Below are 13,620 nucleotides of genomic sequence, written 5' to 3' on the forward strand. Positions count from 1 at the left end.
GCTGCTCCGATGCACTGTAAGGGTTCTGCGGACCCGATCTCCCATTCAACCATCCTCTATATAATTTCGGCTCCGAATTTCGAAGCTCGTCACTTAACCGCGCTGAGGTTCCTTTCGGACCCGAAAAGGTTTAGATGCCATGCTATATATATTTCGGCGGGTCCGCTTATCGGCGGTCGCCACAGATAATAACACTCCCTCCTCCGAAAAATGACGGACCCGACGCTTTATAGAGAGTGCTGAATAATATTTCGGCTCCGATATATATCAGAGCTTTCACATGATAGTTCCAAGCCACTCCTCCAATGCGATATTTGGGTTCCGGACCCGATATGGGTCTGGACCAAAATTAATATTCTTTCAATTCTGCCACAAAGGAAACAAGGCCTTTGATTATTGTAAATGCATATATGTAGGTTTGGGCGCTCAAACAATCCTGATAACATTAATACATGCATAGGTGGGTTTTCATTGCCTGAACAACTCCCGATAGTATTAATGAAGGCATATATTATTGTATTGCTTCATTTGCTCCTCCAATGGCTCCTCTTGCTCCGATATGCTCCGATAGCTCCTCTTCTTTGGCATATATATGGCATATATATATGTGGCTCCTCCTATAACTCCTCTTTGCTCCAATGTGGCTCCTTTGGCTTGGTCTACTCCTCTTGGCTCCATTTGCTCCTCTTGGCTCTGTCTGCTCCTTTGATGGCTCTGTCTCCTCCTCTTGAATATTTCCATATTGACATCAATGAAAATCTGTGTCCAATAGTGTGCCTGCAGCGCAGGATCATTCAAGACCACCCTGGGTGTAACCTGAGATTTAGGCTTACAAGGACCACTTTGAGCCTTGGTTTTTACTCCCTTTTCCTTGTTATTTTCTTCTTTGTCTCTAGTGATTTGATTCTCACAATGTTTGTCTCTATCCTTCCCTTCTTCCCTGCTCTCTTTCACCTCGTCATTTCTTCTGACTTCCTCCAGTGGCTTCTTATCACAGCTAGTAACCGCTTGCTTGTAGCAGGGAGTAGAGCTCCCTCCTCCCCGCCCTACCATGGAGAACAACACCTGCACAAATTCAACCCTAGTTGTTCTTCACTCTTCCTGTTCGCCCTCGTCCCCTTTATATCATATAATATCACTTTACCTTTGATTCTCTTTTTGACCCTATTTTTTCTTAATAAATTATTGATCTCCTAATTACTTCATTAATATATAATTTTAACATCTCTTTACCTTATTGTTTATAATAATTTGGTACTAAACCTTATTAATATATAAACTCCTAACAACCATTTATTTCTTATTCTTACCCCCTTATTAATTTTGGAGGTATTATTAATGATACATTACTATTTATAATATTAAGTAATTCCCTTTCCATTTTTAGAATATTTTGAATCCTACTCTTAACCTTATACGTTATAATATGTTAACCTTATTATTATTTAATATTATATAACAACAACTATTTCTATTAATATTTATAACCCCCTTATAACTTTATTATTATTTAATATTATATATAATATCCTAACAACTATTTTTATTAATATTTTTAAAATTATTCTTAACTCCCTTATTGATAGTATTCTTAACAATATACAACTAATTTATAACTAAATTTAGAAGATTAAATGATTTATAACTAATTTTAGATTATTAAATAATTTATATAATTCCTATCCACCTTTTAAAGATTTTTTAAGAATTTTTAGTTACATGTTTAACTAATCACCAATGGCTAACCTTGGGCAATGATGCATCCCTACTATTTATTCATGAAGATTGTATGATTTTTTCACCTTGACCCGAGGATGAACCACATTAGTTGGTTTGAAACGTCTACCAAATCCTAATGATGTGATTAATCTTAAAGGAATTTAAGAAAGGGATTATCAGCTACCTTAATCTTGTCTCTGTGAAACTCGAATTTACATCTTGACAATGCCTTTGTCAAAATGTTAGCATCTTTCTCCTCCACGGGAATTTACTCTAACAACATAATCCGCCTCAATACACAATCTATGAGATGATGATATCGGATATCAATATGCTTGGACCAATCATGAAAAACTGGATTTTCAGAGAGTTTGATTAAACTCTGAATATCACAGTAAATCACAGTTGGATCCATCTATTGACCAAAAAAACAAATCAAGATATTCCTCATCCAGATGGCCTCATATGTTGTCTGACTCGCAACCATGTACTGTGCCTCTACCGAGCTGAGTGCAACCGGTTTTCGTTTCTTTTTGTACCAAGAAACTGTCACTGACTCAATACTAAAGATCCCTCCTGATGTGCTCTTCCGGTCGGATGGACTCCATACCCAATCTGCATCGGTGAAGCTTTGAAGCTTCACTCCCTATGTTTGTCTGTACCATAATCCATACTGAGAAGTGCCCTTGAGGTATCTCAACACATGCTTTGTCGACTTCCAATACAGCTTGGTAGGCCTAACCATTGCTGGACTAAGCTTGTTAAATGCATAGCACATATCTGGTCGTGTGTTCACCAAGTACATGAGTGAACCCACAAGATGCCTATAAACAATAGCTTCCACTACTTCCCTTGAAGTAGCATCCTCCTTCCTTTAGTTACCTGCTAGAGTAGACTCCGTGGGTTTTCTTCTCTCCATGCAGAATGTCTTGAGTATTTCGTTGCCATACATGCCCTGAGACACAAACAAATCCCAATCTCCCTGCCATACCTCCATGCCAATAAAGTAATGCATGAGCCCCATGTCCATCTAAAACTCTCTTGCAAGGTCCTCCTTGCAAGACTTGATCAACTGATCATCAACTGTCAGTATGAGATAATCAACATAAAGTACAATGATCAACAATTTATCTTCGACCACTATGCAGTACACGTTCACATGCGCTTCACTCTTCGTGAATCCCAACCCAGTGAAGTAGCTATCTATCATGGTGTACCAAGCACGGGGTGCTTGCTTCATCCCATACAACACTCTCTTGAGCTGACATACATGTGACTCACAGTCAAAGGTCTCAAAACCTTCAGGTTCCTCTATGTACGCCTCTGCCTCAATCATGCCATTAAGGAAGGTTGTCTTCACATCCATCTGATGTATCTTCCAACCCATCTGTGCTGATAGTGCCAATATAGATATGAATGATGAGTACCTTGTAATGGGAGAAAAGGTCTCATCATAGTCAATCCCCTCTACCTATGAAAAGCCATGAGCCACAAATATAGCCTTATGATTCTTCACGCTACCATTTGCAACTTTATTTACCTTGTAAATCCAATGGGAGCTCACCACTGACTTGTCCTCCGGTCTCGGGACCACATCCCAAGCATTGTTACGAAGTATGGAGTCATACTCCTCCACCATGGCATCAACCCAAACCGACTATTGCACTATTTCCTTAAAGGAAGATGGCTCTGTCACAACACATTCGCCCATAAGAGCCATGTATCCATTGTACCTCTCAGGTGAACTACTCTTCATGCATTGAGAAGTGGGTGCTCCCACATTTTTCTATGCATCATCCAATAATCTGTCAGCCTCTCTGGTGTGTTTTCTTCCCTCCCTGGAAGACTCTGCCTGAGAGGATGTCTCCACTCCCGAATCCTCTGCATGTGTCTGTTCCACATCAATTTGAGGCTCTTGAACCTTAGGAGCTAAAAGCTACTCATCTGCATGTAGATCAAGCTCCCTCTCAAGGGAAACTCGCATGGCCTTCTCCTGATCGAATTTGACATCCCTGCGAATCACTCTCATCCTATTGGTCGACAAGTACACTCGATAGTTGTGAGGTGTATCAGTGTACCAAAAAAATATCCCCAACTCTATTGTCGGCTCAAGTTTCTTTCATGTATCCTTCGTCACATGGAAATATACCAATGACCCAAAAATCCTTAAGTGACCAACATTTGGCCTCTTACTGGAATAAGGCTCCTCTGGTGTGCTCATCTCAAGTATCTGATGTGGGCTACGGTTTTGAACATAAACCATTGTGTTGCATGTCTCAGCCCACAAGTGTAGTGGTAGGCCCTGATCATGCAATATTTCCCTCGCTGCCCCTACCATGCTTCTATTCTTCCTCTCGGCCACCCCATTCTGCTAAGGGTTATGGGGTGCCGTCAACTCTCGTTTAATCCTTTTTGCTACACAAAAGTTCTTAAAATCATTTAATACATACTCACCACCGTTATCACTCTGTAGAGATTTAACCTTCTTGACCGACTCTTTCTCTATCAATGATTTAAACTCACAAAACTTTGTGAATGTTTGATCCTTTTTCTGCATGAAAAATATCCAACATTTACGAGAATAGTCATCAACAAATATAACATAATATATGTGTTTGGTCGTGGATGCTATTGAGAATGGTCCACACACATCTGAATGGAATCACTCTAGAATAGCCTCTGCTCGAATGTCTCTGTTGTGAAAGGAATACTTGGTTTATTTTCCCAAACTACACCCCTTGCGTGTATCAACTTGCTTAAGCGTACCTTTGGGAAGATCGGTAGAGATCTGCTGCAATATCTTCAAAGCTCCATGATGAAAGTGGCCCAATCACCTATGCGAGAACTTTCCAATGTCTTGGCTCTGCACCCTTTCTACTTTTGTGCTTAAAGCAACACACTCCTCTACCTCTAGCTTATATATATTCTTCACCCGAATCACTATCTTCTTTACTTGACCCGTGACTATGTTTTGAAGGAACCCATTTCCTTTCGGGAAGATTACATCATAGCCTCTATCCTCAAGCATGGAAACAGATACCAAGTTCTTCTTCAACCCAAGCACATACATAACATTTTTCAAGGTGAGTGGAGCCCCATGCTCCCTCTGAAAAGTAATTGTGCCCAATACAATAACACTATACTTTCCATCGTCACCCATATCGATATGCATTTGAAGATGTTTCTCCTCCAGGTCACTGAATAAATATTTGTTGCCAGTCATGTGGAATGAAGCTCCACCGTCTAAGTACCATACACTTCCCATAATTGATGACACCATGCATGAAATGAGGGAAAAGTCCAATTCGAATTGAGAGGCCAAAGTCTCACTTGTCGCTCCTCCTGAGGACTTCTTGAGTGGATTTGTAGCAAAATGGCCCATCTCATGACAATGAAAGCACTTAAATTTTGTAATGTATTCCTTCTTACCTCCATGATAAGAATCTAATTTGGAATGGGAAGCTTTCCCCTTCCCCTTCTTTGCCTTAATCACTATGGCAAAGTTCTCTTCATCATCAGTCTTTGATGAAGAGCCATATTTGGTGTTCCTCTCGATCTCCTCATGCATCAAATCCGATGTTGGGTCCCTATAATACTAGTGATTACCCCATTAATATTGTAGTTGCATCCCTTATTAATATTGTTGTGCCCCTATTATACCCATATTTTTATTACTGTGCCCCATAGAATCCCTCTATTGTTATTTTTGTGGCTTTATATTATTATTGTTAGGTCGGCTGGCTTATATTGTGACTCCTTAGACTCCTATATATAGAAAGGAGGTTTTGTCATTTGTATCATCCAAGAATCGTTCATTTATGTAATGTAAAGGAGGTTTCCCCCTCAAAGAGGTTGTTTTCTAAGGCATTGATCTATCTTTTCTATCTTTTCTTGAGCTGGATTCATAACATTTGGTATCAGAGCTTTGGATTCTAGGGTTTCGCTGCTCCAAACAAGTCATCGTGGAATTTTTGCTATAACTTTTTTTTTATACAATGTTTCAGAAGCTAAAAAAAAACCCATTTTAGAAGAAATCGTACTAAATCTCGGGTCCGAATTTCAGATCTTTTTGCACTATATTTGTGGAGATATGAGCTGAGGAAGTTGGTCTTTTTGTAGAATCCTAAATTTAATTCCAAACAGGTGACCTGGGGAAAATCGTCATAGCTTTCTCTCTGAGCATCATATTGAAATTTCATAAGAAGGTACAGAAAGATGACAGACTGTAGTTTCTTGTATATATTTTTCAGAGCCAAAGGTCGAAACAGGGACACATGGCACGTCGTACAAGTTCGCTCTACTGCACTGGTCTATAATCAGGTCACTGTGGGAGATTTGACATAACTCTTCCTTGGAGAATTCAATTGGGATCAGACTGGTGGCATTGGAAAGAGGACACAAAGGGATACTACAGGTCACAATTTCAGAATTGGATGAACCAAAATTATAGAGATACATCAGAGGCAATATCAAGCTCCTACAAAGTGAAAAAAAGGTGTGCAGATTCTTTTAAATAATTGCTTAAGATTGGGTTGAAAATTTATTTTGAAGGAATTCAAAGGACATAGTAGAGCATTATCATCGGTAATGGATGCCCCGAGCAAAGAAAATGCAAACACCTAGTAAGCAACTTGAAAGCCCTAGCATGACTCATGAAGAAGGGGAAGAAATGCTACATGATATATCAAAATTACAAGAACAAGTGCAACAAATGTCACGCTCACAAAAGCTAACAGAAGCTAAGATAAATGGTGTGGAATCTAATATAAATGGCATGGAAGCTAAGATGGATGATTTGAAGATAGATTTGAAGACAGATTTGAAGAGAGACATGGCAGATTTGAAGACTGATTTGACAAATTTTCTACAAGAAATACTTACTAATGGTGAAAAGGTTGTAAAGGAAACTCATGATGCGAACAAAGGAAATGTTAATCATGATTTCATAGACTCTAATGTGGGATTGAAGACCCACCATATTCCAAAAATCGATATGAGGAAGTTTGATGGCAAGGATCCCGCAACATGGATATTACAGATGGAGCAATTTTTTGATCTCAATAACGTGCAAAACAAACAAAAGGTAAGTATTGCAACTTTATATTTGGAGCCAAATCAATTTGTGTGGTATCAATGGCTTTGCTCTCGTAAAAAAATTATCACTTGGGCAATTTTTATGGAAGAATTGACAACACATTATGAGGATACAAAAAGCAACACTTTTTTTAGCCAATTGATAAGTTTCAAACAAAAGGGTTCAATAATGGAGCACATTGAGGAGTTCCAAAAATTGAACATAAGGGTAAAATATATTCCAGAGGAACATAGGATTGATGTGTTCATAGGGTCTTTAAAGGATAATATCCAGCATGATGTTCGCCTTTGGGAACCTGATTCAATAGAGAAGGCATTCAGGTTAGCAAGAAAAATGGAAAGCAAAATTATGACAACCAGGAAGCATACCACTCACAACTATAAAGATGGAAGTGTTGTTGCCCCTAGTCTTCCACAACCTATAAGGTTGACACCACAACAATTGGAAGAAAAAAGAGCAAAAGGGCTTTGTTACAGTTGTGATAGCAAATACACTAAAAGTCATAAGTGTGCTAAGAAGAAATTATTCTACATAGATTGCGAAGAGGAAGAAGAAAAGGAGCAAGAAAGGTCAAAAGAAGAGGATATACTCCAAGAACAAAGCCTAGATAAAGAAGAAATGAATCTGACCATATCTTGTACTGCATTGGTTGGAATTACCAATCCTCAAACCATCAAGATAGAAGGACAAATCAAGAAGAAAAAGGTAATAGTGTTGATTGATTCAAGAAGTACCCACAATTTTATTGATTGTAAGGTAGCAAAAGAATTGAATTGCTTCTTATATCCAGCACCAGAGTGTCAAGTGATGGTTGCGAATGGAGGAACAATAAATTGCTCTAGAAAGTGCCATAATATCAAGCTATTGATGGGAGAATATGTATTGACTAGCCCAATGCTTTCCATTCCAATGGGAGGTGCTGATGTTGTACTAGGAGTCCAATGGCTACAATCCTTGGGTACAATAGCTTTTAATTTTCAAGAACTTTTCATGAAATTTTATGTGGAAGGAAAGGAAGTTGAATTAAGGGGTATTGCAGGGAAACCAGGAAAGATAATCAGCTCTAACGGTATGACAAAGCTTCTAAAAAAGGAACAAAGGGGTGTAATTGCACAATTATGTTCGCTAGATGTTTCCACATTGGAATCATCTATTTCTCTAGATCTCCAAAAAGTATTGAACAATCATTCCAAGTTATTTGAGACTCCCAAAGGTCTCCCACCTATTCGTGATCATCATCATGCTATTCATCTAATTCCAGGAAGTGTTCCTCCAAAAATGAGGCCGTACAGATATCCCTATGCCCAAAAGAGTGAAATTGAACGTATGGTTGTAGAAATGCTAGAGGCTGGAATAATTCAACCAAGTCAAATTTCTTTCTCTGCTCCAGTAGTATTAGTGCACAAGAAGGATGGATCATGGCGCATGTGTCCGAATTATAGGGAGCTCAACAAGCTCATTATTAAAGATAAGTTCCCCATTTCTGTTATTGATTAATTACTGGATGAATTGCATGTGTTATCACTGAAAATGCTGTAGTAAAATTTTTTTAGCTTGGCTTAAAGTCAGGGTATTTTCGCAGCGCCAGAATTCTTTTTAGCAGTTTCGCAGCGCTACCTGTTTGAGTGGTTTCGTAGCGTGCTACGAAACTGGGGATTTGTTTGAGTTTTCAGTGAAGGTCCAAATCCTAGCATGCTTATTGTACAGAGTTCTTCTTCCCTCCAGGAATGTTGATGAGAGCAGTGGCAGTATGTTCAAGGAGACACCTTATGATGATGCAGCTATTGTAGGATTGCCATCAAATACATTAAGGGAGTTATCTCTGAATTCTGGCTCATGGGTGATTGTGAAAGATGTACATACTAATGTGGGAGACTTGCAGGAGATGTTGTGTTGAATCCTCTAGACAAAGAATCTATTAAATGTTATAAGTCATAGAGTGTTTGATATTTGGGATTGTCTTTTCACAATCTGTAACTTCTTTCACAAAGCAGGGCGCCACAATGGATTGAAAGATTTGAAAAATATTTATGATAAAGTTCATGTTCCCGTTTGTTGGGTATTGGTGTTCAAAGTTGGATTAGGTAATAAAGGGGCTGCGCTTGCAAATAGCATTTCCAATTGGCTAAATGTGGCACTTCTATCAATTTATGTTAAATCTTCCCCTGCATGCAAGAAGACATGGACATCTTTCTCAAGGGAAGCTTTATATGACATTACAAACTTTCTTAAGCTTACTATTCTATCTGCAGTAATGCGTTGCTTGGAATACTGGTCTTTTGAAATGCTTGTTCTCTTCTCCGGTTTGTTGCCTAAGCCTGAACTTGAGATATCAGTTCTCTCCATCTGTCTTAGCACTCATGCAGTTGCATATATGATCCCCTTTGGCGTGGGTGCTGCTGTAAGTACACGAGTTTCCAATGAACTAGGAGCTGGACGCTCACGCACTGCACAGTTATCAGTGTGTGTCGGGGTTTGTATGGCAGTCAATGAGGCTCTTATGATAAGATATATTTTATTCTCTATCAGAAATGTATGGGGCTATGTTTATAGAAATGAAGTAGAGGTAGTTGAATGCATTTCAACCATGATGCCACTGCTTGTACCCTCAACATTTATGGATGCCATCCAAGGTGTTCTATCAGGTATTGCTAGAGGATGTGGATGGCAAACGTTGGGTGCCTATGCAAACCTTGGGGCATACTATGTGGTTGGCATGCCTATAGCTGTCATTTTAGCCTTTGCACTGCATGCTGGCGGCAGGGGACCTTCGGCATTTGAGCACCTGTTCTGTTGCTAAGAACATTGCGCTAACAAAGGAAAATCTTATCAAAAATTTATCACTGCTGCACAGAAAAGGATATATGGGAGCACCCAAAAGAAGTTGATCAGGTTTTGGTTAAATATGAGCGCCTTCAAAAATTTCGCATTCATACTCCAAGGTATGCACTTGTGAACAGAGATTACCCCTATTAAGAGTTGAACTACTTTGTGGAGTAAGGGATTTTGTTCAAAACCATGCATAGCGAATTATCAAGCCTTTTGTGGAAAAAACCAGTTTATGGAGATGATCACAGTGTCTATGGTTTAGTGGCCAATCTTCTGGCTTATCATATGTTTTCGAGCCTCTTACACTATTATGGAGGATTGAACTCGCGTTATCAAAGGCAAACAGAGCGAAAAGTTGTAGAAGGACAATGGGATTTCCAAGAGCTAAGGCCGCTGCATTACTTGTATCTTTTTGTCCGACAATATCCATATGGAGGAGGCGAAGGCAGATATGAAAAATGCAGTTCTGAAAGAGTCCAAGTGCAATGTCTGCAACATGAGATCACTGGAATAGTATGAACGCAATAGTATCAATGATTTGGTTGTCGCTAATTGAGTGACATCCTTGAATACTTGATCTGGTCATTAATTGTTTTTTTTCTTCAATTGAATGAACCTCCAAAGGGGTAATGTAAATGCATTAATTCTCAAATGGTTCGGTGATTCGACCTTCAAAAAAAAAGGTAATGAAGATGTTACTATATACACCTGCGCCATCCGAACAGGGTTCTTTTCGTTCAAGACTTCCGTTCTATCCTCGTAAACTATCTGAGCAATCTGAGGATAAAAGTTAAATGTAATTTAATGTGGACATCATGCACTTTTAAACAAGAACGAAATTTTAGGTCATTGGTTTGGCACCGACGTGAGTCATAATACAGATGGCGCTGAAGGAGTTAGGTTTAGCCTTTTGGCTGATCTATATACGTCCACGTCCTCGGTATCATGCTAAATCGAATCCTCATGACCGTGAATGATGTTAAGGGGCGCATAAGAAAGGGCCTACAATTTATTTCTCCGGAGCCTACAGAATCGAGACAATTGGATGGCGGAGAATTCAAGTAGCAGACAACAAAACCAGTGAATCTCCATCTGGCGGTTCGTTTGCAACTCGTGCCTAACCTCATGATATCTTCCAAGCAGTAAATACTTTATCTGATGTGTTTTCTCAGAAAGGGAGTTCATTTGTTCATAATATATTACAGAGAAGATCTAGGTTGCTTCCAGAAGAAACAGATGGATCCTCGGCTTTACTTAATTCACCGGTTCATATCACAGCTCTGAAATTTGAGAATTAAATTAACCAAGTGCTTCATGGCCTAAAAAACAGAGTCTCAAGAAGCAGAATATAAGTTTGCCTATGAAGAACTATATTTCCTCTGTTACTTACAATACCTTGTTGCTGGGAGAATTCATACATCCAGCAGTCGAATGCCATGGTGCTGCACGAATAGTCAGAGGCTGTGCAATTTATATCAGAGAAACTGGAGCACTTTGCCAAATAGTGGTGACCGGAGTATACTCTTTAAATGTTTTCCTTTCTGCGCCAGTTATGATTCTTTTTATTTAAATTCATATTACAGTTTCAGGTGAAGATGATTTTTAGAGTTGGAAAGGGCTATTTTGTATACAGTAAGTCGAAGGCCTTAGCTGCGCTAAATGGTATGAGGATGGAAAACTCAAACAAACTGGAAACGATCTATGGTCTATCTCCTTCAGGTGTGAGGAGTATCTTGAGCAAAAGGTTATACCCACAGAAGGATCAAGACATTATTACTCATCTTCTGTGGATGGTCCAGTACGCAGTAAATTACCTTACATGGATGTTGTGGGAGGTTCCAAGAGTCCTTTAACAGAGGAGACAAGTTTTTCCTCAGGAGAGATATTTGTTGCAAGCAAACCTTTTCAAAACAATCAAGTGCTTAAGCCATGAACACTGATGATTATTTAGAAAACCAGAGAGGAAGAGTGTATTTTTTGGAATCACACAGCAGTTTCGTAGCGCGCTACGAAACTGCTGTAGGTGATGATTTTAAAAGCGCAGAGCAGCTAGTCTGACACGGTGAGCAGGAGTTGAGGAAAAGGAACAGCTGTTTATCAAGACCACCTACAGCACATCAGAAACCTGGCATCGTTCCATACCTGGAGTTATTAAAAGATTTGGGAACATGCTGCTATACTTTAGGAGAATGTTGGGAGACAGAGACCGTTAAGATAGGAGCATCTCTTCTGGTCAATTAATGAGCTATCAGCGCTCTTAAGCATCCTAAATCAGCATCCATTGCACCTGTAGCTCAGCCATATCAGATTAATTGGAGGAGGACAGCTGTCAAAGCATTCAAGAAAGCATCAAGCATACGAGGAGAATGAAATTAGTATTTTATTTTGATTAGGATAGTGTGTAATTATAGTTCAGCATATTTGTAATTAATGCATTAGTGAGTAGCATGTAGGAATAATTAATAACCACCTTCGAGGCTCCCCTCATGCTGGAGGAGGATGCTCGAGGTGTTTTAGTATGCTTGCCTATATATGGGCCAAGGTTAGATGTAGAAGGGGTTGGATTGTATATACAAAAACAGAGTTTTCTAGAGCTTATGAAAGGACTGTTACAGTAATGGCAAACAGGGTTTTTTTTTTCTTCCCAAGATTCTCAATGCATCTTTTTGTTCAAATGTGATGATGGTTTAGTTTCTTAATGTTCTTTTTACAGCCTTGTTATGGCACAATCCCTCAGAATTCATATTATATGCTCTGACTTCCTGTGTGCTTGATAAGCTGTGGGTTTTGGTGAAGCATGTTTGAACATCACTCAGAATTCATTTTTTAATGCTCTGACTTCCTGTATGTTCAGCAGGCTTTGATTTAGGTAAATTATGTTTGAACATCTGATGATGCAAAGAGCCTTGGCTTCTATGAGATGACTGTGATTTGGTTTATTAACTGTGAGAGACTCCATAGCCCAATGAAGACCAATTTGATGTATGTCCAACCAGCTATATTTTTATAAATGTGTGAAGAGTTAGCCCTCTAGTGTTTGAAGGATTTTGTCAAGAGTCGTGAGAGAGCCCTCTCTGATTAGGAAGGCTAATTCCTAATCTAAAGTATGGTCTGAAACAGTTACATGAGACCTTGCTTGGTTGCAGTCCTTAGTACTGGTTTTGTGATAACATTTTGGTGCGTCTGCCGGGAGCTTAAGATTGAATTTCTGAAGGTAGCAGGAGTTCAAATGATTTTCAAGGCTGCAAAACTACCTTGGCGACTCCACACAGCAAAGAACAAATTAGAAGGTGACTCCACTGCTAGAAGATCAGTAGCTTGATGAAGTTTCAAGATGGATTCCACTGCAAGAAAGAATGCCAGGTATGCTCCTATGAATCGGTCTCATATCCCTGGTTTTCCAAATCCTATGCCAAAGGTTGATTGGGTGGATGATCTTCCAATATTCAAAGATGAAAAGAAGGATGATGCTGCTCTCCATTTGGTTAAGTTTCACTTACATGTACGCAGTCTTAAGGTTCATTTCCCTGAAGATTGTCTCATGAGGATGTTTATGGCTACTTTAGAAGGAGAGGCATGGTCTTGGTATAAAGGTTTGGAAAATGATTCATTATCTTCTCTTGCTGATTTCCATGATGCGTTCTGTGAAATGTTTAAAGAATGTTATCCTTCTTTGTTGCTGCTCAAAGATTGCTGTAGGCATTCTTTGAATCTTATTCAGTGCTTGGAGGATTATTATGGTGATGATGAATTTACAGATGAAGAAATTTTAGAGGCTCTTCATGACAATGTTTTTCAGCACCAAGAAGAAGGTATAACACTCCATGAAGCGCCGCATGAAGAGCAACAAGAGTTTACCTGTGAAAACCATGTTTTATCCTTTGATATTGATGTAGAGATGCAGCAAATTTGTCAGCCTTCAGATCATAATGAAGACGGAATTAATTGCACTCAGCAAGAAGAAATATTGAAGGAAA

At 39.1% G+C, this 13,620-nt stretch overlaps 1 pseudogene; it reads left to right on the forward strand.

Moving 5' to 3' along the window:
* The first annotated feature begins 9,068 nt into the window (after positions 1-9,068).
* Positions 9,069-9,614, forward strand: LOC149246372 (protein DETOXIFICATION 16 pseudogene; annotated as a pseudogene).
* Positions 9,615-13,620: the final 4,006 nt, after the last annotated feature.

The sequence above is a fragment of the Pinus tabuliformis genome, chromosome 7 (genome assembly GCF_031772625.1).
Source record: "Pinus tabuliformis cultivar Carrire ecotype Pingquan chromosome 7, CPIR1, whole genome shotgun sequence".
NCBI lineage: Eukaryota > Viridiplantae > Streptophyta > Pinopsida > Pinales > Pinaceae > Pinus > Pinus tabuliformis.